At 49.2% G+C, this 25,959-nt stretch overlaps 1 protein-coding gene across 1 annotated transcript in view; it reads left to right on the top strand.

Moving 5' to 3' along the window:
• Positions 1-368: 368 nt before the first annotated feature.
• LINGO1 (leucine rich repeat and Ig domain containing 1) overlaps positions 369-25,959 on the top strand; it is a 72,474-nt gene continuing 46,883 nt past the window's right edge. The window contains exons 1-2 of the mRNA XM_049777860.1: positions 369-511; positions 15,690-15,775. The gene's annotated coding sequence lies outside the window, so the exon portion shown is untranslated. The remainder of the gene's footprint in view (positions 512-15,689; positions 15,776-25,959) is intronic.

Raw genomic sequence — 25,959 nt, 5'->3', positions numbered from 1 at the left:
CCCAACACCACACACACACACACACACACACACACACACACACACACACACACACATACACACAAACACACGCACACACACAATAGTCAGTGAATTCATTTTGCATCTGCCCCCCCCCCACCTTCCCCACCTGAGGCAGAGCTTCTAAACCTGCTTCTCTGCAGCCCCATGCCCATGGTGGGAGGGCCCTGAGGGGAGGGAGGGGCCGTCTAAGGTATGAGGTGCCAGCTCACCTCTGAGTCTCACCTTTGCTTGGATGTAACCCTATCTGCCCCAGGACTATGCTGATTACTCCTGTTTCTCCTGTTTTCTAGGGTTTCCACCGCTATGTCCTGGCTGCCTTGAGCCTGTGGGGCCACACTGCCACACTGCCTCCCACCCACACCCCGGTCAGGGTCAGGGGCCCTACTGGACCCCTGGCTCAGCTCCTCGGTCTTCTCATCACTCACCTGGTCAGCCCAGGCTGAGATCACTCGCCAGCTTCTGGCCTCTGCAGGACACAGCAATCACGGTAGGTGGCATCGTCTGCTTGGTTCCTGGGAAGGCTGTGGCCTCTTGAGCACAGCCACCCTCCAAATAGCTAGGACAGAATCCAGCCAATCAAAAGTCCTCATGCAAGTTCTTATAATTATTTGGTTTGGTTTGGGAACCATGCCTATGCTCTGGTTTAGGGACCATGCTGATTTTTAGGGTTGCTCCTGGCTCTGTGCTCAGGGGGTCACTCCTAGTGGGGCTCAGGGCATGTATTTGCAGTGCCACGGTTTGAATTTGGGTCGGCCATATGCAAGGCATCCCACTGCACCATCTCTCTGGCCCTCCATACAAATTAGACAAAAATGTATCTGAGAATCAAAGTGAGGGTTCCAGCCCAGGCACAGATTGGGCTTTTGGAGAACTCTGCCAGTTCCGAGCTGAGTGAGAAGATAGCTTAGAAAAGAAGTAACAAGCGTTTCTGCCACATATAACATGGCGGACACAGCACAGCCTGTCCTAGCAGGTGGCTGCTTTGTGCTTGGTGGTTCTAGGTTCTATAATGCCCATGGATTGAAGCAGGTGGACTATCAGGGTAGCCAAAGTGTTACAACGCTGCTTCTGCAGGATATGCTTGGGGGTCAGGGATTCCCTTCAGATCCCCTCATCTCTGCCTGCTGCTAGGTGCAGAGGCACGCACTGTTCCCATCCTTCCTGACCCACACCCTGGCTGTGCCGCGTGACTTCACGGAAGTCAGATTTAGACTCTCGCTCTTTCAAGGAGCCTCAGCTTTCTCGAAGCTTACTAGATCAGGGTGGGGCAACCCCAGGTGCAGTTTCAGGCCTTAGCACCTTTCTGAACGAAGGTCTGTCAGGGGCACTTCAGGCAGCACCTACAATCAGACCAGTTAAATGTTGCCATCACCTCCAGAGTGTCCAGAGGTGCCCAAGACTGCAGGCAGGGCTTGGTCCAGAGATTTAAACTAGAGGACCAGACCAGAATTCTGTTTGTATTCCTTGGCTTCTCTTTCTCCATGATGGCTCCACTCCCTGGTGTCTTGGGATATTGTCCTTCCGTGCTGTTTGGAAGGTGGAGGATATAAGAAAATCTGCTTTTCTGGGCCCGGAGAGATAGCATAGCAGTGTTTGCCTTGCAAGCAGCCAATCCAGGACCAAAGGTGGTTAGTTCGAATCCCGGTGTCCCATATGGTCCCCCGTGCCTGCCAGGAGCTATTTCTGAGCAGATAGCCAGGAGTAACCCCTGAGCACCACCGGGAGTGGCCCAAAAACCAAAAAAAAAAAAAAAAAAAAAAAAAAAGAAAAGAAAAGAAAAGAAAAAAAAAGAAAAAAGAAAATCTGCTTTTCTGACAGAACAAAGTGCTAGAGTTACCTTTTAGACCTGTATGTGGTATGTGGGTTCCTTGATGGGATCCTTAGGGTGTGGGGGGACATGAGCTGAGAGTTGGGGCATCCTTCCCCAGCCATAGGATCAGGAATGGGCCCTGGATGAAAGTACAGCGGGGATGGTGTTTGCCTTGCATGTGGCCAACCCAGGTTCAATCCCTGGCACCATTTATGATCCTCTGAGCTTGCCATGATTGATCTCTGAGTGCAGAGCCAGGAGTAAGCCCTGAGTATCTTTGCTGTAGCCCCCAAACAAACAAACAAAAGAACAGAAAAGAAGGGAGTCTGTTTTCTAAAGGAAATTTGGGGACCTGCTGCCAGGAAGACCTCTCAACTGGGTGTATATACGTGTATAGATAGAATATTCCAGTGTCTGAAAGCTTGAAGTCTGTCCTAGATGGATATTGACATGCAATATGTCCTTAAGCAAGGCTCTATCTCTCCCTGAGCTCTGTCTTCTGGCCTGATGCTCATCCTCACCTGGGAAGGTGCTGTGTGAACAATCTGAAGCGGCACTTAGAAAGCACTGGCTGGTGCTCTGTGAGGCCTGGTCTCCTTCACCTTCCCTCTGCACAAGCTTAGGACAGGTCCATGTCCTCATGTGGAAGGAGTTGCAGTCACGGAGTCAGAAACAGAGGCTGGCTAGGTAAGGTCTGTGGGAGTGGGGTGGGGGGAACTCAGGACCAGGGAGGCAGCACAGACATTGAGACTGGGGAGTGATAGGTTCAGAAAGGGGCTAATAAGGTCTCACTGCAGAATTAGCACTGGGGGGGGGGGGGGGGAGACTGGAAAGATCGTCCAGCAGGTAGGGCACTCGCCTTGCAGCTGCAGATCCAGGTTTGGTTCCCCTACAATCCTATATGGTCCTCTGAACATCACTAAGTTTCTGATTCCTGAGTGCAGAGCCAGGAATAAACCCTGAGCATCACCACATGTGGCCAAAAACAATAATAACAAACCAGAATTAGCCCTTGAAAGTAGGAAGCTTTACCACACACATCCATCAGGCATTCATGGGACCCACTTCTAGGATCATGGGTAGAGGGTGATTCTCTGAAGAGAGTACTTCAACCAGTGAGCTGCAGCAGCAGTGAGGATGGGGGTGCAGCTTGGTGGGGCGCAACCGTCAAGACAGGGAGGCCAGAATCCAGGCCTCAATTACTACCTCTGCCCCTCTCACCCAGTCAGCAAGCTGTTACTCATTCCTCGGTTGCCCTTTGCCCTTCTCTGTGCCTCCCCTATCTCTCTCCTTCCTTCTCTCCCCAAGCAGTGGTCTGGCAGTCCCTCTTTGTGACTCTCTATCCCCCATCCCTTCCCCACATTCTTCTTCTCCAGGACCCCTCCACTTACTGCTCTGCTTCCTGACCCCCCCTCCTTTCACAGGTAGGGACTGGGGAGTCTGCAGAGCATCTCCTTGGCAATGCTCTTGGTGCCCCGCCTGTTGGGAAGCTCAGCAGAGGCTTAGGCCCGTTTCTGCTCAGTGCTCAGGGTGCTGTGGCTTGAGGCTTGCTCGGCCTGGACTCTTCTCTAGCTGCGTCTTCTCTCCCATCTCCCCCTTGTTCTGATTTCTCTCTCTCTTTTTCCAGCCTGTGCTATTCTCAGCAGCCCCAAACTGTTTTTAGAAGGAGAAGGGATAAATAGCCAAATTGGGCCGTAAATGAAGCATTCACTGATGACATCAAATGCTGTCCCTTCCCTTCCTGGGGACAGCTTGGGTGGGTCTCCCCCAAGCCCAAAGCTAAGGCTGTGCTCATAGGGGCCCCCCAGGCTTCTGGCTGGTGCCCACCCAGGGGCCAACACTGGCTTTGTTCCACTAGCCTCCCTCTTCCCCCTCCCCATCTTATCAGAAGCTAATGAAGGAGGCTGGAAACCCAATCCTCTGGTAATTAAATTTACTTAACGGGTATTCAAGTGGAGTAATGAGAAGTTTAATGCAGTGATTAGATTCTTCTTTAATTAATTAAAATGAGAACCTTGTGTCTTGCCAGCAAACCGACCTGACCCTCTGCCTGAGAGGAGCCGGCTGGGACAGTGGGCACTGAGGGGCATGTGGGCCCCTTCCATGATCCTGCCATGGTTAGGAGTAAGCCCTCCCCGGATGCCTGCTCAGCTGGTCTCTGGTTCAGCTCTCATCAGCCTGGCAGACCTGTGCAGCCCGGGCCAGCCCAGTACCTCCGTAGTCTTTGCTTAGTTTGCTTCTAAAAACTGGGGTGGCCAGAGAGAGGGGGTCGATATGCAGGTTCAAGTACCAAGAAGCATCATGGGGGCACAATCATACCCTCAGCTACACTCCACCAGGCTTGGAGCATCTGGGCGAACAGAGGGGGTACACAGCCAAGAAATCTGAGCTCATCGCAAACAAGTTGTCCCCACTTGGAGATGCTTCTGTGCCAGAAGGCTGCCCATCCTTGCTGTGTTTTTGAGGAGCTTAGGGGTGCGCTGGGCTCAGGAGGTGGCTGGGGCAAAGAAAGATGAATGACATTAGATATATATGGTACTGAAGGTACCATCTGAAGGTGCTAGGCTACAGGCTGCAATGTTGAGTCCTAGAATACCTGGGACTGGGGTTACTATTTTCAGAGCAATGGGCCTGGGGAGGATCCTGAGTCAATCACAGTGGACAGGGAAAGATTCCTGCATTCACCCTACTCTACTGAGCCCGATCCCAGACAGACAAAACTGAGATCCCGATCACCCTGAACCCGGATCCCTGACAGAAGAAACTGGGGTCCTGGTTCACCTGATCCCTGATTCCTAATCCCAGACAGAAGGAACCAAGGTCCTGACCCTTCCTGACCCCAGCTTTGTCCTCCATTTGTCTACCTCCATGCCCAGCCTTGCAGCCCGTGGACAGAACTTCTGGGCCAAGAACCTCCTGGTCTTTTGTGTGTGTGTGTGTGTGTGTGTGTGTGTGTTTTGGGTCACACCTAGTAGTTCTCAGGGGTTACTCCTGGCTCCATGCTCAGAAATTGCTCCTGGCAGACACGGGGGACCATATGGGACGCCGGGATTCGAACCGATGACCTTCTGCATGAAAGACAAACACCTTTCCTTGATGCTATCTCTCCGGCCCCAGAACCTCCTGGTCTTGGCCCAGATGAGTCACGATGGTTCTAGAGTGGCCTGGATGCATCACAGTGATTCCCTCCCACAGGGCTGGCTGGCAGGGAGACGGCAGATGAGCAAGGACAGTACTGGAGGGGAAGGCCATGAACATTTGCACTTAGAACTGACCATTGGTATAGGGGTGGAGAGGTGGAGGGGAAAAGAAACAGCATGAGGGGTTGGTGGATAATAGGCTTGAATCCTTCTCCCGAAGGAGCTAGCCTCATCCTCAGCTTCTGGTGAGCAGAAGCACTCAGCTGGCTCTGGGCTAATGGCAGCATTTCTGAGGAAGCGTTTCATCCTGGGATGGTGGAGTTTACCAAGCCCCTAACTCTATGCAATGTGTGTGTGGGTATGGGGGGGGGCTGTCTGGCTTGCCATCAGGTCAGCACACCATAGAGTGGGCTAGCCCTGGAGGTTGGGAAGGAACCCCTTTTTCTCTTCTCCATGTTCTTTACCCCTGTAGAGAATCGGTCTGGAATGGGTGGGGGTCCAGGTGCAGCTCAGATGCTCAGAGTGAGGAGGCCTAAAGTGGGGAGGGGACCAGCCCTCAGGAGGAGGCTCTTCTGCTTCTTTACCCCACTCCTTTCTGGCTCCTCCCCTCTGAGTTTTGCTCCACAGGATCCTTCTGCCACCCCCCGCCCTTTCTCAATGGAGACCATCCTGCTGCTCTCCCCTCCCTAGTGGGGAAATCTGAGGCAGGTGGTGTGGCTCTGCCCCTCACCTCTCTTTCAGCTGAAGCACAGGATCGGACTCCTCGGGAGGCCTGGGTCCAGTTCGTGTGTCCCTGACAGGCCACTCTGGCCACCTCACTCAGCCCTTTCAACGTGTGGGGAGGTGACTAGGAAGTAGGCTAAACCACAGCCTCCCCCTCAGGACAGCCCCCACCATGCCTGGGGAGATCGACCTCCCTCTGTTTCTCTCCAGGAAACACCCCCTCCCTCCATGCACGACTCCCCCACCCAACCCCACGCAGCTCCTGTCACTTCCCCACTCGCCTGTGCTCCTGCCAAAACCAGTGACTTCCCCACACGCACCTCCTCCCCACCTCCAGTCCTGCTCAAGCTGTTCCAGCCTGGGGTTCTCCTCCCCAGTGCCATCTGCCTGCTCCCCTGCATCTTGCCAGGCGGGATACACATGCCCCTTCCTTCAGGAAGACCCTCGGCTGTGCTACCTGCATTGTCAGGCCTGTCGCTCGCTGTCTGAGTAGTGGCCTGCAGTCTCTTACCAGGCTTTCCTCTGGCTCTCGTGAGGGAGGATCAGCTCCTCCCCTGTGTGTGACCCCCACACCCCAACTGGTTACTCAGGGCCTGGCTGGAGAGGCTGTATCTTCTCAACTCTGCTGTCCTTGGGGAACCCCAGGTCTGCTGGCTCCTTACAGCATCATCCAATGTGCACCTCACTCTCACCGGCTCCTGATAAGCTCAGTTTGTCCTATACCTCCCTGGGCACACTTCTGAGCTGTCTGGGTTCTGGGTGGGTGGACCCTTGTCTGGGGCTTCACAGGTGCAGGTCCTGAGGGGATGCTGAACATTAACCTGGTGAAGGACTCACTGATTCTTGCCTGGGTGACTTTGGCAAGTAATTAATCTCTCTGTGCCTACTTCCTCATCAACAGTGCAGGACTTCTTAAACTTATTTCATTAACCACCTTTCTTGCCCAAGAAATGAGGGTAGCCGGAAACACCTGGGATTCTCCATACAGTTTTTATAAACTTTATTTTGGCTGTGGCACCATCAGAAATCTTTTACTATGTTAGACTTTTCACATACCCCACACTCAGTCATAGGTCCCCATGGGGGGCCATAGTTCAAGGACTCATCCTGAGGGGGTTGCTGTAAGGGTCAAACCAGATTCTGTAAAGTACAACTTGTAGCTTCTCCCCAGACTTGGGGTATCCCTATGTGTAGCTTCCTCCTTTTCAAGGAGGGGAGAGTTGAGTGAAGGAAGTGTGGGGCACCAGATGCAGGGTGGGTATCCCAAAGGTACCAGCTCATAAGCAACACTGCAAAGAAAATAACCCAAAGGCAAAAAAGAAGGATATTCCAGGCAGAGGGACTAGTGAGGACAAAGGCACAGAGGTCACCTGTGTGATGTGAAAGGAGAAAGGTGCTGAAACTTAAGGGAGCATCAGCAAGTGGAGACCCCAAATGAGTCTCAAAGGTCCTCGTCACTGCATCAACTCTGGGAGCCAGAGTCAGAAAAGGCATTTTTTCCTATTTTTGTTTGTGTTTTTTGTTTTGTTTTGTTTTTGTTTTTGTTTTTTTGGGCCACACCCGGCGGTGCTCAGGAGTGACTCCTGGCTGTCTGCTCAGAAATAGCTCCTGGCAGGCATGGGGGACCCTATGGGACACCGGGATTCGAACCAACCACCTTTGGTCCTGGATTGGCTGCTTGCAAGGCAAACGCCACTGTGCTATCTCTCCGGGCCCAAACATCTAAACTCTTTTTTTTGTTTGTTTTTATTTTTTGGGTCAGGGGTTCCTCCTGGCTCCAGGCTCAGAAATTGCTCCTGGCAGGCACGGGGGACTATATGGGGCGCCGGGATTCGAACCGATGACCTTCTGCATGAAAGGCAAACACCTTACCTCTATGCTATCTCTCCGGCCCCACTTGTTTGTGTTTTTTAGTTTGTTTGTTTTTGGACATACTCAGTAATGCTCAGGGGTTACTTATGGCTCAGCATTCAGAAATGATCCTGGAGGTACTCAGGGGACCTTATGGAGTGCCGGGTTGATTGCATGCAAGGCAAGTGCCCTACCCGATGTACTACTGCTCCAGTCCCAAGGACACATTTTTCTCTTTGAACAGAAAAGCAGGCAGTTGCTCATGCGGGAGAGGAGAAACGCTATCGAAGCGTGTTCTGTTCGGTTGGAAAGTTCCTTGTTTGTCCTTAAACCTCCTTCTGCCAAGGTCCCACTGTTGTCTGCCTGCTGTGTCTGCTCCCAGAACTTGCCTCAAGCTTCACCAGCCTATTTGTTGTAGATCATTAAAAGAAGAGGGCGTCATATCGGGTGTCTCCCCCTCTGCACCCGCTGTCAAGGTCAGACAGACAGAGCCCATGCTTTCCTTATAATCGGTGCCTAATACTCCATTGTGCGCAGTGAGTGTGGTGAATAGAACCATCCTGGGCTGACTGAAGTCTGAGCTGGCTGCCATATTTTGCTCTTGCGCAGGAAGCTTCAGTGCACGCTCTTACATGCGTATCTTATCGACACGTTGTCAGCATTTTTGCAGGAGAGATGCTGGGTGTGGGGCTGCCAGGGATTAGGGTGCATTACACTGCTCTTTTTCAAAGGGGAAAGGTACCTGTTCCTACCCCAGGTTCTAAGAGGGGGCATTTCTCCCAGCCTCCTTCCAGGTGCTTACAGTCCATTCCCACTTCCTGCACTGTGGGTCCACTATCTCTGCCCTTTATCGACTTTTCTTCCCTTTTTTTCTTCTCCTTCTGCGTCTTGGGAGTTCTGTTAGGAAGTCTGAAACTTGCCTGTTACAGGTGATGAAAATATTCTCACCAGTTTACCAGTTTATCTTTTTAGTATGGTTTATGGCGTCTTTAGCCACAGAGACACTTTAGGGCTTTGTTTAGTCCAATCTGCCAGATTAGGGCTGGAGAAATAGTACAGCAAGTAACAAAGCACTTCCCTTGCACGTGGCTGACTAGGTTCAGTCCTCGGCATCCCATATGTTCCCCAGCATACCACCAGAAGTAATTCCCGAGTGCAGAGCCAGGAGTAAGTCCTGAGCACCACCAAAAACCCAAACCAAAGCAAATCTATGAGACTTCTCAGAGCTTTTGAGTTCCAAGTCCTACTTGGACAGGCTGGCTAGAGGTTTCAGGGGTAAGATTAAAATGGTGGTGGGCATCATATTTCTGACCTCTCATGTGGAGGGGACTATGGCCAGCAATTAGAAAGCAGCGAGACCCTTAGGCCAGAGCAGGGGAGAAGAGAAAGTGAGAAGAAAAGAGAAGAAGGTGGACTTTGAGGCATATTTTGGAGTTGGTTGCCCGTGTGCTAGAATATGAGGGAACAGAGCTCTGCCTGGAGAATTGGCTCAGGATCAAGGTGGCTGATGTCCCTAACACCTGAACTGGGGCAGGATGAGGAAGGAAAGTGCGTGCATGTGGGTGCTCACTGTGGTGAGACACAGACACTTATGAACATGTATGCATGTGCCCAGGCATGCCAGAAGAGTCAGACATGGTTCATATGGTTGGGTTTATGCGGGGCCAAGAGGGACTTCCTCTTGCTGAACTTTTTGGATCCTACCAAGTGTCAAATGCATGCATGTCACACAAGCACATGCGCTAATTTTCACAGCTATAAAGCATGTTGTTTTTTTGTTTTTTGGTTTTTGGGTCACACCCAGCAGCGCTCAGGGGTTACTCCTGGCTCTATACTCAGAAATTGCCCCTGGCAGACTCGGGGGACCATATGGGATGCCGGGATTTGAACCATCGTCCTTCTGCATGAAAGGCAAACGCCTTACCTCCATGCTATTTCTCCAGCCCCTAAAGTAGGTTTTAGAGACAAGCTATAGTACTTGGAGAGCTTGAGGACATAGGGATGGAAGGAAGATTCTTCTGCCAGAGGCTGGTAGAGAGAATTCCAGCCTCTCATTCATTTCCAACTCTGGGTGAGTTTTGTCCAGGTTCCTTAGGGTGAGTAGCTGGGGCCAGGTACTTGGGTCTTGAAGACAAATTATTCTACCTCCAGATGCCTCCATTTCCCTAGCCTGAGAATCCAACCACAACGGGTAGGTGATGTGCTCAGTTCATGGGGTTCTGTCTATGGAGGTGGTGAGAACTCAGAAACTATACCCTCCCACACGTCACACAGAACCCAAATCTCTACTTTCTCCTGCTACTGCTCTCCTCTCCCCCACTTCCCAGCTCACACTCCCACCAGAAAAGCTTCTTCCAACATTTGCCTTTATCTCTTTGTCCTCTGCTCAGTTCCCAACTCCTGGCAGGTAGTAAGTTAAAGTTCAATCAGTCAACCCCACACCGTTCGCTCAGAGAGAAATGGTGCTTGCTGCATTTGGACGGCTGTGGAGGGAGAGAGTTTGCCAGGAAACTCAGGCATTCACTGCAGCAGGGCCTGGGCCTCTAAGAACAGACCTGAACATCCAAATCTAAGACTCTTTTGCCCCAAGTGAGCAATTTTCAGCATGCAGCTGACCCTGGCCCAGTGTACTCTCCCCTCATACAGGTCCCTGGACCTCACTGAATCCCAGATGTTTCCGGCTACCCTCATACAGTTCCCTGGACTTTCTGTGTGTTCCAGCTGCAAAGTTTTCCTTCAGGAAGCTGAAGCTGTGTGTGTGGTACTCTCCTGGCACTGTGCCTCTTCCTGGGCATCTAAGCACACCCTGGGCCAGGAGCTGGTCAGGACCCCCGGGTGCAAGCTGACGAGCTGAGTAAAAACTCAGTTCCACACCCAGTCACAAAGATGTCTTCTGCCAAAGAGCTGACTGGAACCTCCAAAGGCATTTCGGATTTCTCATGGTCAGAATAAATTTGTGAGTAAATCAATCCTCAAGACCAAAGAGAGGAGCCTCTATTGCCTGCTTCTTTGTTGGAATTTCTCTTCCGTCACTCTGTATTAATCGCATCCTTTTGTTCTGGACTGAAATGATGACAGAATCTACTTATGTTTTTTCCTGGGCAATGGGACACACAGTTGTAGTGTCTGCCCCAGGACTCTGAGAGGGCTGTGTTGTGTTTTTTATTTGGCTATTCTTTAGAAACCTGGGAATGGTGCCTCCATGCTTGCCTTTGTCCCAGTGCTTCTTCACTTACAACTCCCAGCCTGCCTCAGACCTACGTATCCTCCCCAGCAGACCACAGGAACCCACAGAAGCCTGAGCAGAGCCACAGTTTACAGCTCACCTGACTCAACTTCAAAAATGGTGGAGCATCTGGATGCAGGGAGACATGCATGCAGACACTGAAAAGGCTTTTGTTCATGGAGGGGGGCACACTTGATGATGCTCAGGGTCATTCTTGGCAGTGTTCTGGAAACCATGGGGTGCTAGAAATTGTGCCCAGGACTTCCCAAATGTAGAGCCTGGGCCAGAGTGATAATACAGTAGGTAGGACATTTGCTTGAGAAAGATGACCCAGGTTGAAAAGGACACCACATATGGTCCCTGAGCCCTATCAGGAATAATCCCTGAGTGCAGAACCAAGGATAAATTTTGTTTGTTTGTTTTTGGGCAACACACACAGTGCTCAGGGGTTACCCCTGGCTCTTTGCTCAGAAATCACTCCTGGCAGGCACAAGGGAACATGTGGGATTCCGGGTCCTGGGTCGGCTGCTTGCAAGGCAAACGCCCTACCTCTGTGCTATCTCTCAGGCCACAGAAGAATAAGTTTTGAACATTGCTAGGTGTGGTCCCCAAACACAACAAAAAACAACAGTAAGTGAATAAAACCTATGCTCCAGCTGACTGAAGCCTCTCTCTCTCTGGCCTCCAAAACTAACCCCCAACTCCATGCTGGTACTGAACTCAGTTTTCATTGCAGGAAAGGTATGTACTTACCAGCTGAGTTGCATTCCCTGTCCCAAGAAACTTCCTAATTGCCTCAAAGAAATGAAATTGCTCCCACTGAGGGGTTCAGAGGAGGAAGGTCAGTGTTAACCACTGTAGGCAGATCTTGGTGAGAAAAAAGTGAGAGGTCTTGGTACTTGAGCAGTAGTACAGCAGGTAGGGCACTTGACTGGCTCTTAGCAGACCCATGTTTGAGCCCCAGCATTCCATATGGTCCTCTGAAACTTGCCAGGAGTGATCCCGAGCACAGAACCAGGAGTGAGCCCTGAGCGCCACTGGTGTGGCCCCCAAACTAAACAAATTTAAAAAGAAAATAAAGAAAAGAAGGAACAAGGAAAGGTTTCAGGGTCATTTACAGGCCTGTCTGAACACCCATGGGCTCTCCCTCTGACCCTGTGTCCTCTGTCTTGTCCTAGAATGCACAGACAGTTAAGGGGGCCATTGCCCCCATAGAATGCCGGCAAGTTTTGCATATAAGACAGCAATGGCTAGCAACTGCTTGTCAGCCTGCTTTTCCCTCCAGTGATCCATTCATGGCAGACGAATGAGGGTCTGAGCAATTTGCAAAAGGTTCCAGCCTATGTTTTAAGACAAGATTAGGGCCAACTCTGTCCTAGAGCTGCCCCACTGCATTCATTCACATGGGCACAGGGGCTGTAGAGCCTGGCACCTCCAGTGAAGTCCCAACAAAGCCTAGTTTTGTTTTATTCCTATATACCTTTAAACCACATACAGCAAGCCATGAGCCAACCCAGGAATTCTGTTAGGTATACCAGGCAGAACAAGACAGCAAGAACCTCCACCCCTGTTCTTGGCCTTCATCCCTATCCGCACTCCTTGAGACCTTCACTTTTTGGGAAGTGATCCAAGGTGAGGTTGAGGCTTGCTCTGGGATCTGTTCCTATCAGCATCTTCACCCCATACAGAAGGCTTCCCCACAGGACCAGCCTTAAACGTTATCTACAAGCATCACCAATGTAGGGACAAGATCTTGACATAGGAATTGGAAGGCACAGTAGTTTCTCTCTGGCACTCTGGCCATGGAGACCTGAAGGCCAGGGGCAGATGTGATTAAAGATCACTGTAGCATGTGACTCTCAGGGTTTTGTCTTTCCGGGACTGAAGCGACTCCTCCTTTCCTGCCAGGTGACCACATGCTCCACACTTCCTTCTGCTTCTGTTTTCTCTTGGATAAAGTGGGGCTGTTGAGAGTGCCTCTCCCGGGGCGATTGTGAGAGTGAAGTACTCAGAACAGTCTGTAAATGCTCATTCTTACCCTCATTATCATCACCAGTATTATGATTAACCTCACCAATATCATTATCATCACCAGATACACTTTTAGGCATTAGGGGTCTCTGCTCTCACCGGGGCTGGGGGAAAGAGAAAAGAAACCAATCACTTAATTGAGAAGATAATTTCAGACACTGATAAAACAGCAAAGCAGGTCCATTGGAAGATCATCCCTCATGAGTAGCCAGTAGGGAAAAGCCAATTTAACATGACAGTGAGAAATCTCCGTGGATCTGTTACATCAGCGTGCACGCAACTGACAATGCCAAGTGCTGATGTGGAGTCAGAGCTACCGGAACTGCCACACTCTGCCGGTGGGCATGAACCATGGGCCAGGCACTTAGGGAAACAGAAGTGCAGTAACTTAAAAAGGTAAAAATAGGACAAGAGAGATGGATGGCAGGTAAGACCTTGCACGCAGCCAACCAGAGCTTGATCCTTTACACTGCATTTTGTTCCCTAAGCAATGCCAGAAGTGATCCCTGGACAGAGTCAGGAATAGGCCTTGAGCACTGCTGGTATGGCTCACAAGTAAAAAAACAAAAACAAAACAAGACAATAGAGTAAAATTATCCGTAATCCCATCATCCTTAGAGAACCATTATTAAGGTTCCTGTGCATACAATCAAACAAACAGTTGAGGAGCCAGAGCAATAGCACAATGGTAGAGTTTTTGCCTTGCACACAGCCAATCTGGGACGAGTCCAGGGTTCTATCACTGGCATCACATATGGTCCCCTGAACCTGACAGAAGTGATTTCTGAGTGCAGAGCCAGGAGTAACCTCTGAGTGCCACTGAGAGTGGCCCAAAACAAAACAAAGCAAAACAAAACAAAACCAACAAACCCAAACAGTTGATCTGGCTAGTAAGATAGTGTAGTCCTTAAGGCACTTACTTGACTTGCATGTAGCTGTCCAAGGTTTGATCCCCAGCATTTGGTTCCCTACACAATGCCAGGAGTGATCCCTGAGCATCTCTGAGTGTGGCCCAAAAACCAAAAAGGGGGGAAAGGAGTTTAAATTACAACTCAGCCATCCTGCTGTGGGTGTTTACCCAAGAGAGACCAAACCTTGCATTTACAAGAAAACCAGTAGCGAATATTTTTAGTGCTTTTATGCATAATACCCCTCCTTTTCAAAACTGGAAAGAATCCAAATGTCCCTCAACTGATGAATGAACAAACAGTATTCAGCAATAAAGAATAAAGTTCTGATCCAGGAAACATGGCAGGCAATCTGAGAGGCGATGCACCATGCAGACAAAGTTAGACTCAAAGGCGGTGAACAGACAATTCTATTTTCAGGACATTCTTCTAAGCAACACTATGACTACAACCCGAAGAAGACCCAGAGCAGATTCTTGGTTGTTAGGAACACAGACTGTGCAGAGCTGATGAGAAAGAAACAGCACATGGAGATTTGGAAGTTGATAGAATTGTTCTTAGGACTGGAGTACTGAGAGTAGGGTGCTTGCCTTGCTGGCATCTGACCAAGTTTAATCCCAGCATCCTATATGGTCACCTGAGCACCATCAGGAATCATTCCTGAGTGTAGAGCCAGGAGTAAACCCTGAGCACCGACAGATATGCCCCCACCCCCCCAAAAAAAGGATTGTTTCTATTTTAGTTTCTTCTCTCTTTTTTTCTGGGAGTACCAAGCTTAGTGGTGCTGGCTGAAAGTGGGGCGGAGGGGTACATGTGGTGCCAGGGAGAGAACCCAGAGCTTGTCACATGCCAAGCTTGTGCTTTCACACTTGAACCTCATGCCTGGCCCTACTCCTTGTAATGAATGATTTTAGTAGTGATTACATGACTATACGCAGCTGTCAAAATTCACAGGCTGCACTAAAAAGGGTAAATCTTACTGTAGGTAAATTACACCTCAATTAACCTAACTGGGAGAAAAGCTCTCTGCGGGATTGTTGAAGCAGGGAAAATCAGAGACAAGCCAGCCATTGGGACGATGTGACAAGTGAGGTGGGCCCTGCTCAGCGGTCAGGGAAGACTTTCTGAGGAGGTGTCTAGGGTTAGCTGAGAGGGCTGGGCCAGGGTGGAGGTAGAGGTGCGGACAGAGAGTGGCAGGGTGAATGTGGGGCAGGCTCTGAGGGTGGGCAAGCTCTGGGCATGATGCATATACTCCTGGGGGGTCTTTGATAGACCTGTGAAGGTGGCAGAGTGTCCACAGAATGACAGAGGATGAGACAGCAGCTTGTGGTATATGAATGGGTGGATACATGGATAGGAAGATGGATGAAAGAATGGAAAGAAACACAAGTGAGTGGCTGGCCAGCCTGAGATGGAACTGGGGCTGGGGCTAGGTGGGAGACAGTTCTTAGGCCTTTGATCAAAGGTGTTGTGATTCAGGGGAAGAACCAGACAAGTGGAATAGGGGTGGTGGGAGTGAGAAAGTGTGAGGGAAGCTTCCTGAAAGTTGGGGACAGGCTTGGTATGCAACAATGGGAACCTTGGGAGAATGGGGCGGAGATGCCCATTTGAATACATGTGTGCACGTGTGTGTGTGATTATGTGTGTTCATGTGAATCTGTGTGCGCATGCTTGTGTATGCACAAGCCTGTGTGAATCGTGAGTCTGTATGTGAATACATGTGCGGGAGTTGTACACTCACATGGGAGTGAATAAGCACGTGAGTGTGCTTAAGTATATAAGTAGAAGTGAGCCTGACCCAGGGAGACAGTATGAAGAGGTTTATACGCCTGAGGTTGAAGTCTGTCTGACTGAGCATGCCAGGGGGCTGGTGACTGCAATGGGGGTCACAGAAAGGTGGGAGAGTCTGTGTACTGGGCTGTGCCTGGGGAGCAGAGGCCATATATCCACACTTACTTTTCTCTTCTCCCCCACAGTGCATGCTGTCACCGTGGCCAACTGGCTGTTGCTCCCCAGGCCCGCAGAGGCCACTGTCTTTGCCTTCTGCCATCATCTGACCCAGGTAGGAGAGTGGGACAAGACTCCTTGCCTTATATCTTCCTGCTAGACAGGTAGCTGGGAGGGGGGCAGGCAACCCCCATAAATACAGCCCTAGAGTGCCAGAGTGAGGGCACTGTGGGGCTTGAAAGCCTGAGCCACAGCTGGCATCCTGGGAGAGTTCCCAGAAGAGGCTTGTGGTATCCACCCTTCCCAGTAGGTATTGGGGCCAGGCTGTCCTTTCTCCAGCTGGTCCTTTCACTGGTTGCTACAAGCTGGCAGGTCCTGTGGGCTCGCATCTGCTCCCATCTTCGGACCACAGTGGGCTTGCCTTTGGGCTTATTCTTGTTCCTCTGCCTCTTACATCTGTGCTTTCTGGGTGTTTGAAAGGGATATTTCTGGTTTGATTCTGGCATTCCAAGTGAAATTTTCTGCTTGGGGTCACATGATGGGGACAGGGTTTGCCTTTCTGAGAAAAGTTAAGTACAGGATTCCATTACGCTTGAAATTCAGACAAATGATAAACTGATTCTTAACTATTCACAGCCAGTAGTTCATCCATTTTTGTTGAGCCCTTCAGAGGCTGAGCCTCACTGCCCTATTCTTCTGACTAGTAGCCTCTGGACCCTCTGGGGCCTCCGTGTGCATGCAGGACTGTGTTCAGAGGCCAGAGCCCAGGCACTCTTCAGACAGTAGAGGGATTTTCTCTCGCCTCCCAATCTGCATCTCATAGGCAAACCTATGGCATGCATAGGTGAAAGCCTTGCAGCTGGCACGCAGGAAGGTCCACAGTTAAGATATGCGGCGTGGAAAAAAAAGATGTGGTGCAGCGGGAGGTGAGTGTGCCAGTGTCTGCTTTGCAGCTCACCAGGCAACAGGGCCGGACTGGCCATTGGGAGGACCGGGCCTTGTGCGGCAGTTTGGGCACTCGGGCTCAAAAAGGTTAGCCATCACTGTGCTGTCCCTGGGACAGAGACATAGAAGAGTGCCCTGGGTGTCTTCACCAAGCCCCCTGTCCCAGGCTCTCTAGCAGCGAGTCCATGCGAAGCAGGTCACAGTGCTGTTGCTATGAGCAGAGTCGTGAGACAGGCATGGGGCTGTGAAGGAAACAGGAATAGAAAGTGGTTTCAGGGGTGTGGAACTCAGCAAGCTTGCTGGGGCTGGCAGGCTGTGGGGTTGGCATGGTAAGAAAGCCGGATAATGGAGGCCTTGGGATGTCCTATATCTGTATCTTACAATATCATGGAGTTTTGGGAAAAGCTTTTCCCCTGAAACAAAGACATTTCTCTGGTAACTAAGGTGGCAAATCTGTCATGTCACAACCTCTCTCTCTACCTATCTACAAGTATTTACCAGTTAAACCTCCTTGGCATCTCTTCCTCTCAGGTCTCATCTCTGTAACTCATGCCATGTCTAGTGGACCTTGAATAACATGGTTAGAAAAGGACAGGTTCTCGTAGATGAGGAGAGGGTGTTTTCTCATCTTCAGACACCAACCTCATAGACTTCTACACAGTGGTGTGTTGAATTTAAGGATTTAGAACCTGTGGTAGGCCAGCTGTAAGTTCTGTGCAGATTTTCCACTGCAAGGGAGATAGGGGTCAGCTGTTCATCTGCCTACTCTCTAGATATGTCCAGACCTTCTCCTGTACAGTTGCTGCATAGTTTAAAGGAAAAATCATGATAAACTGGAGAGATGGTACAGTGAGACTTACCAAAATAGCTCAGTTGGGAGAATAGTAAATCATATATAGTGCAATGGGTAGGTTGCACATGTCCAACCTGAGTTCAATCCCTGCCATTCCAGTACCATCAGGAGTGATTCCAACAGGTGTGCAGAATCAGGAATAAGCCCTGAGCATTGCCAGGTATGACCCCCCAACAAAACAACAAAAAAGTAAATAAATAAAGGGAATAACATGAGGCATGCTAATTATTTAGTTCACTTGAATTTTCTTTTTTTTTTTCTTTTTTTTTTTTCTTTTGGTTTTTGGGCCACACCCGGCAGTGCTCAGGGGTTACTCCTGGCTGTCTGCTCAGAAATAGCTCCTGGCAGACATGGAGGACCCTATGGGACACCGGGATTCGAACCAACCACCTTTGGTCCTGGATCGGCTGCTTGCAAGGCAAACGCCACTGTGCTATCTCTCCGGGCCCTCACTTGAATTTTCACGAAGCACTATATCACGTAGGTTAATGGTCTTTAGCTACCAATTTATAGACTAGTGCCCATCTGCAGGTGTAGAAAGGTTGACAAGCCACTGATCTCCTATTGCAGTTATAACATGAAAAGTTTGAAAAAGCTGGCAAGATCATTTGAGAATTCCTCTCCTTTCCTATCTGTTGTTTGAACAGTCTGTGAATTCATTGTCCATACCTTTCCTGTTGGAGGCTGCCACCATTGTTTTGGTGTTTGGCTCTTTCTAACCCTCACTCCGGGAACCTCCCAGTATGTCCTTCTATGTGCTTTGTGTTCTGAGCCCTTCAGGAGCTTTTCTGGAACTGAGCTGCCAGGCCAGAGGCCCCACACTGAGCAGATGATCAGGCCTTATCTGTGTGCCCACCGTGACCTCCCGAAGATTGCTCTGACTTACCCAACCCAGGAGGCCTGCGGGGGAGCCCTCCTTCCCTACCAGCCAGCCATGGCCATTATCCTTCACATCTCTCCCTGCTGGCCTGAGAGGCAAAGCAGATTTTATTTTCTGTTTCCTTGCTCTCTTGTGAGGTTGAGCATATTCGTGAATGCTTGTTGACCATTTCAATTTCTTCATTTGTGAATTGCCTGTTCACATCATGCCCTTGGCTTAGGTCCTTTCCTATTCATGTGCCCATTCATTCCAGTGAGCATTTATTGAGCACCTGCCATGTGTGGGCACTGTACATTTAGGGACCTAACACTGAGCAAAACTGACAAAAAAAGACCTGCTCTCTGCAACGTGCACTTTAATGGGGACTAGACAGCCAAGGAGAAATGGGGTCGTGAAATATATCAAGTGTCTGAGAGATGAGTGCTAAGGGAAAATCAGAGCCAGTGGGCAGCTGGGAAATGGTGGGCTCATTGGAATGGGAGACCGGAAGGCCTAAGATCCCTGAGAGACACACTGCAGTTGAAGCTGATAGGGAGTAAGAAGGTTGGCTCCATAGAATGAGGGGAACCCCAAATCTGGAGCAGGGTTGGGGGAGTTAGAGCCCAGTAGAAGGTAAAAGTGGGGTGACTGAAAGAGAGGAAGGAAGGGGAGGGTAGCCAGAGAGGTAGTGAGAGCCACAGCAAATGGGCCTGCAGATGCGGCTTTTATTCAGGAGAGAGTGGCAGCTGCTGAGGCTGTGAAGGGCTGTGTTAGGAATTTTTTTTTGGGGGGGGTCACACCTGGCAGCACTCAAGGGCTACTCCTGGCTCTACACTCAGAAATTGTCCCCAGCAGGCTCAGGGGACCATATGGGACGCCAGGATTCAAACCACTGACCTTCTGCATGCAAGGCAAACACCTTAATGCTGTGTTATCTCTCCGGCCCCTGTGTTAGGATTTGAGCTGTATGCAATGAGTGACTCTGGCCACTGTGAAAGGGCCAAGGCACATGCAGGGAATCTGCTGAAAGTAGTTGTAACTGTCCTGAGACTAGAAAGAGGCTTGGTAGCAGGAGATCTGAGGCAACAGGAAGCTGTGGATGCTCCTGAGTGGGCTCATGGGCGAGTCAATGAGATTTGCTGACACACTGGGCAAAGGTCTATACTTAAGGACATTTGGGCTACCCCAGGACATTTCTTTGGGCTCTATTTGCAGTACTGATGACCATTATGGTACACAAAGAACTCAAAGTTTCTTCAAAGACTCTCATACCACTCAGGGGCCCACCCTTATGACCTCAGCTAACTGCTCAAATACCGTCCTATCTAGGGTCAGAATTCAGCCTCTGAAGTTGGAGACCATGAACGTTTAGCTTAGGGCCAAAGTGATAGTACATCAGAGAGAGTGCTCGCCTTACATGTGGCCAACTTAGATTTGGTCCCCAGCATACCATATGGTCTCCAGAACACCACCAGGAGTAAGTCCACTGCCAGGAGTGATCCCTAAGACAGGAGTAAGCCCTGAGCACCTCCATGTATGGCCTATAAAATCCCCCAAATAAATAAATAAATAAATAAATAAATAAATAAATAAATGTTTAAATGGGTACTGTTTTGTGGTAACTTCTGTGTTAAACCTGTGAGACAAGACTTCTCAGAACTGAAGCTGGATTGAGGCCAGAGGGATAGCACAGCAGCAGGGCATTTGCCTTGCACACAGCTGACCCGGGAAGGACCCCACTTGATTCCCAGCATCCCATATTATCCCCTGAGCCTGCCAGGAGTGATTTCTGAGTGCAGAGCCAGAAGCCTGAGTGCCACTGGGTGTGGCCCAAAAACAAAAACAAAACAAAACAAAACAAGAGCTAAAGCTGGATAGTGCAGTGTGTGGGACATTTGCTTTGCAGCTGGCTGACCCAGGTTCCATCTCCAATATCCCATATGATCCTCTGAGTATAGGGTCAGTTGTGATTCCTGAGCACAGAGCCAGAAGCACCACCAGCACACTGCAAGGTATAACCTAAAACCCCTAAAAAAGTTAAGTCCAAATAAGGACTTCATGGGCCATAGAAACAGCACAGTGGTAGGGCATTTGCTGTGTACGTGGTCAACCCAGCAATGGACCCGGGTTTGATCCCTGGCATCCCATATGATCCTCCCTGACTAGTAACCCCCTGAGTGCAGCTGCTGGGTATTTGTGGCCCAAAACAATCAAATAAATAAATAAAGGACTTCAAGGGGCAGAAGCGATGGCGTGGTGGGAAGGCTTTGCACACAGCTGACCCAGGACTAATGTGGTTCGATACCCCCGTGTCCCATATGGTCCCCAAGTCAGGAGCGATTTCTGAGTGCATAGCCAGGAGTGACCCCTGGCCAATTCAAAAAACAAAAAGGGCTTCAAGAATTTGAAAAGAAGTCCTGGGTGGGGAAGTCTGTGGGATGAAGGGAGAAGGGGGAGGGACAGGGGATTTGGTGGAAGGGAGAAGAAGAGCTTAACTGTGATCTCATGGTGGGGCTCAGAGCAACAGGAAAATGGGGGAGGGCTTTGTTTTCAAAGTTATTCAGCCCCATGGTGTGACTTGAGTTGGCCTCACCTGCTTCTCATGTGCGAGGCCCTGAGTTTAGCCTCTGACACCACCCACATTTTTACTGCATGTAAATCTGACTCTGGGATGGTGTGTGCATGTACATGCTAAAACCTCAGAAACAAAGGGAAAGGGAGAAGTTCTTAAGGACTTTTAAAGGTCTTGTGTCTAGCATGTGGTAGATCCTACTTTTAGTTCCCACACTGTGTGTTGTGACCTCCCCAAAAACATGTATGTGAGAGGTCCCACGCCATGGGCAGAATGAAGGGTTTACAGATGACTGCAGGAGGCTACAGTTCAAGGGACAGTACTGGGCTAGGGATACACCTGGAAGGTCTTCTGTATAAAGTGTCATTTCAAGCCTCACGAATGGGTCAAAGGTGGGAAAGAGACCAAAGTGCATCCTCTGGAGGGGGCTCTCAGGTAGAACTTGGGAGACTCAAAGCAGGAAGAACATGGGGCTTGGTAGAAGCAGTCATGAAGAAGAATGGGGTAGCACTATGCACCCCATTCTAGGGATGTTCTAGACACAAGTGTGCAGAGACTGAGCATCTATCAGGCATGGTCTGGAATACTCATAGTAACCCCAGTTTCAGGGTGAGGTGTGTGCGTGACATGCATCTCATTGATTTGTAAGAGGACCTTGCTTTATAAGCAGTAAAGTGATTTAACTCTTTATCATAGGTTATAATCATTTTGCCAAAATTTTGGGTTTTCTTTGGGTTATTTACATCTGTCATTTATACAACCCTGTACTTGCTTGGAATTGTCCATGTCCAAGTCTGTTCCTCTCTCCCATTATTTAATTTTTTTTTATTATAGCACAGTGGTATACCCAGTTCTTCATAATACAGTTGTTTCTGGCATTAAATGTTCCAGCACCAGTCCCAGTGCTGGTTACCAGTGAAACCTTACCTCCACCAGTGTTCCCACTTTGCCATTAACCACCTCAGCCTACCTCCTTGCAGGCACAAATTGCTTGGTACAATACAAGGACAAATGGAATCATAAAAATTTATCAATAGGGCCCGGAGAGATAGCACAGCGGTGTTTGCCTTGCAAGCAGGCGATCCAGGACCAAAGGTGGTTGGTTCGAATCCCGGTGTCCCATAGGGTCCCCCGTGCCTGCCAGGAGCTATTTCTGAGCAGACAGCCAGAAGTAACCCCTGAGCACTGCCGGGTGTGGCCAAAAAACAAAAAAAAATTATCAATAAAAGTCATTTTGTGATCAGTGTTACATCTTGCAATGGTGTGACTAATGTCATTGAGGATTTAAGGGGCTGGTTGGTGCTAGTTGTGTTCTTGTTTAAGTTTATTGTGTTTGGTGGTTTTCTATGTAAGTTCCCATAAGAGTTGCTGTCATCATATTGGGCTGACACTACTCTGAAATTTGGAGGTGTCAAAGAGCTGCATCTGTGGCTTCTTAGTCCAGGAGCTACGGAGCTAGAATGACTCGGTGACTTGGCAATTTTGATCAAGTTCAGTTGTGGAGCTGGAACGTATCTATGTCAGAGAGTGTTGGGTATGACTACAGGCTGCTGTGCCTTCAGGCAGAAAGGAAAATCTCCCCGCCCCTATTCTGAGAAGGTCCAGAGTTGTCAACCTGGACCAATCTACCTTGGAAGATTCATCATGTTCTTTTTCCTCCTCTTTTTTCCATCATGTCCCTCTTTACTTTAGAGTTTCTAGTCTTACCCGAGGCCAGACCTTGAACATGTCTTCCTATATTGTTTTCTCTTGCTGTGGGTGTTTCCAGATCTCTCTAGCTCATCTGCACACTTTGACATGAGTGCTGTGAGGTGGGTTTGCTTTCTGCCCAACTTGTCAGTTGATTGTGTTGTTTATTAAGTAAGCTTTCCTTTTCCGACATTTCTTCTCTGCTAAATGTCGCCCTAGTCATGTACATATCCTGGTCTCGCTGTTCAGAACTGTTGATCTTAGCTTGGGGAGCAACTTAGGCCATTAAGAGAATAGACTGAATGATAGATTGGGGGTGGGGGCTGTGTGTGAACAGACTAGAGCAAGGATGCTGACACAGTTCCTTCTGTGAAGAAGAGAAGCAAATGCAAATGAGAGGTGCCCCAATATTGAGGTCTCCAGTGTACCATAGGCTGGTGTTCCCCATTTCCTTTTGGCATATGAGAAGTCTGGACATAGAGATTTCAGCACATCTCCAGTAGTGCCTCATCGTGGCTGGTAGAGCTGAGACCAGAAAGCAGGTCTTGCTCCTTTCATTTGCTCTTTGTGCTTGCTAGGGAGGACTCCTGGCACCAAGTACTTCCAGCCACATCACTTGCCTGTCTGAGCTGTTTGGTTGGTGTTTGGTTGGGTTCTGAAGGTTTCTCTGCTCTTCCCAGAGTAACTCCAAGTACCAAAATCCTCCTACCTAGAGTCACACTTTAACTTTACAGCTCCCATCTTAATTATCAGTTAACACTTCTACAGGATTAGCTGGCAGCCAGCTGAGGACACTGAATGGGGCCTGTGGGTAAAAATGCAGCAATTCAGAGCCATCTTGGGCCTTCCTGAGGGGCTGTGGAAAGAAGCAGCATGGGCGGGGGAAGGGGGAGAGGTACCACCACTGCCCACCCCACCCCCCAGTCTAGACATAGACTGGGTTTTCTCAGGAAGAGCTGGGATTCAACAACTCCTAAACAGCCAGCTCCCACACACTAGAGGAGGCTCCATAGCTGCCTGGGCTCCACTGTCAGCAACCAGAAGCCATCTCAGCCATACCGCCTGGCCCTAACACCCACAGTCAAGAGCTGTACTGTGAGGTGGTGAGACAGCTAGAGGCGAGTGAGAGAGGAAAGAGAGGAGGCGTCTCAAAAAACAGGCCAGCTGCTGCAGTGCACCCTGCTGTCCCATTTGGTCCAAGACTGTCCCTGTTTAAAGCCCAGGGATGTTGGTCATCAGACCTGAAATCCCTGTTTGAGGCTTGGCCATTGGCCCTAGCCACTAGGGGTCAGTCTGGGCCTCCCAGACACAGGGTGTGGCTATTCCAGATATCATGGGACCACTCTGCAGTTCCTAGGCATGTCCAGATGAAACAAGAGCCTCACAGCTGGAGCTGACCTGTCTTTAGGGGTCGCAGAAGAGTTGAGGCCATACCCGACAGGCCAGTCCCCCTGTGGTGCCCCTCTCTCTCAGTCTGCAACCCCCTCCTTAGTTATATTCCAGGCGGAGAAGTTTGGCCTTCCTTTCCTCCTCTACCTACCTCCTCCCCCGTCCTAACTTGCATATGACCTTGAACTTGAGCCTCGTGGCCTCACAGGGGCTGAACTCAGCCTCATGGCCAGGTTTGGAAAGGGAGGCTTGGCATGCTGGAACAGCTCATGGGGTACTGTGGTCAGATCTGTGACCATTGTGGTCTGTCCCTGGGGACAAGAGGCAATTCACAAATCTCACCTTCCTGCCACTCTGGTGGGAGGGATATTGGGGTCCCCCGTCAAAGATGTGATTTGATTGGGTTTTGTTTCATTTATTTTTATCCTTATTTACTGTTGGTTCCAGGGCCAAAAGTCCAAAAGGATGGTCCTCAGGGCTTATTCCTGGATCGGTACTCTGGGCTCAAGGAACCATATTGGGTGCCAGGGATCAAATGTAGGGCAGCTGTATGTAAGGGAAACACTCTAGTTTAATTGAATTTAGTGAATGGTGCTAATTTTATTTACATACCATAAAACTCATCATTTAAAAATGTATAATTCAGGCACCAGAGCGAAAGTACTATCAGTAGGGCATTTGCTTTGCATTGGATTGCCCTGGGTTCAATTCAGCATCTCATATAGTCTCCTGAACCTGCCAGAAAGAATTTCTGAGGGCAGAGCCTGGACTAAGCTCTGAGCACCACCTGATGTGGCACCAAAACAAAACAAAAAATTTTCTTTAAAAAATAAACACTTCAGTCTAGTGTTGATCCCATGACAGTATGCTCCAAGGACGGAGAAACCCCATATCTCTTAGGCCAAGTGAATTCCTTTTCGAATGACCCCAATATTTACTGTGCCAGGGCAGGAGGGAAAAAATAAAAATACAAAAAGCACAAAACCTTGGTTATTATCTATATATTTTTTACCTCCATTTATTATTGTTGTTATTATTTTTATTCACCTATCTATTTTGGTCGATTTCTCTGTTTGGGAGTGATTATTGAAACTGTCCCCAACCATACTTATATTTTCTCTTCCTTTCTTTTCTTTCGTTATGTGCTATGCCATGTTTCTCATTTCAAGACCATGGTGTGTTTTTTTTGTTTGTTTGTTTTTGCTTGTTTTGCTTTTTGTTGTTTGTTTGTTTGCCTGTTTTTTTTTGTTTGTTTTTTTTTTTGTGGTGCTTATCGATACAGCTCAAGCCCTCACTAGATATTTGACACTTCTTTTGGTACTGGTGGAGTGTTTCACCTTCTTTTTCTCCATCTCTCAAATCGATGATGAGAGCCTCTAGAAGGATTCCGCCCAGTTTCGGGGTATTAGATCCTTACCCCAGTTTATTACTTTTCTCTTTTTCAAACAAAACCACGCAACTTGAACTAGCTAGTCCTGCCTCCAGTTAGAGGGGGAACTAAGGGAGGCATCAAGACCAAACAGGTGCAAGACTACTAAGTTGTGGGTTAGATAAAGAGGGGACCACATATTCAAGCCGACCTGGGATGAGGGAAGAGGAAATGGGAGGTAGGACAGAAATGGAGGTGTAGGGAGGACAATTTGGTGATGGGAATCCCCCCTGATTTTATGTAAATATGTACCTAAAATATTATTGTCAACACTATGTAAACCATTATGATCAAAATAAAAATTAAAAAAAAAATAAACACTTCAGTGTCTTTTGTTTGTTTGTTTGGTTGGTTGGTTGGTTTACATTCCATACCTGGCAGTACTCAGGGCTTATTCTTGGCTCTGCACTCAGAAATCACTCCTGGCAGGCACAGAGGTGGGGGTGGGGGCATATGGAATGTTAGGAATCAAACCAGGTCATCTACGTGCAAGGCAGGTGCCCTATCTGCTGTGCTATCATTCCAGCCCCCCGTGTCTTTTAAGTGCATTTCCAAGATTAAGC

Source organism: Suncus etruscus, chromosome 1, assembly GCF_024139225.1.
Source record: "Suncus etruscus isolate mSunEtr1 chromosome 1, mSunEtr1.pri.cur, whole genome shotgun sequence".
NCBI classification, from domain to species: domain Eukaryota; kingdom Metazoa; phylum Chordata; class Mammalia; order Eulipotyphla; family Soricidae; genus Suncus; species Suncus etruscus.
The sequence above is the reverse complement of the archived record's forward strand: the minus strand, read 5'-3'. Positions and strand labels throughout refer to the sequence as shown.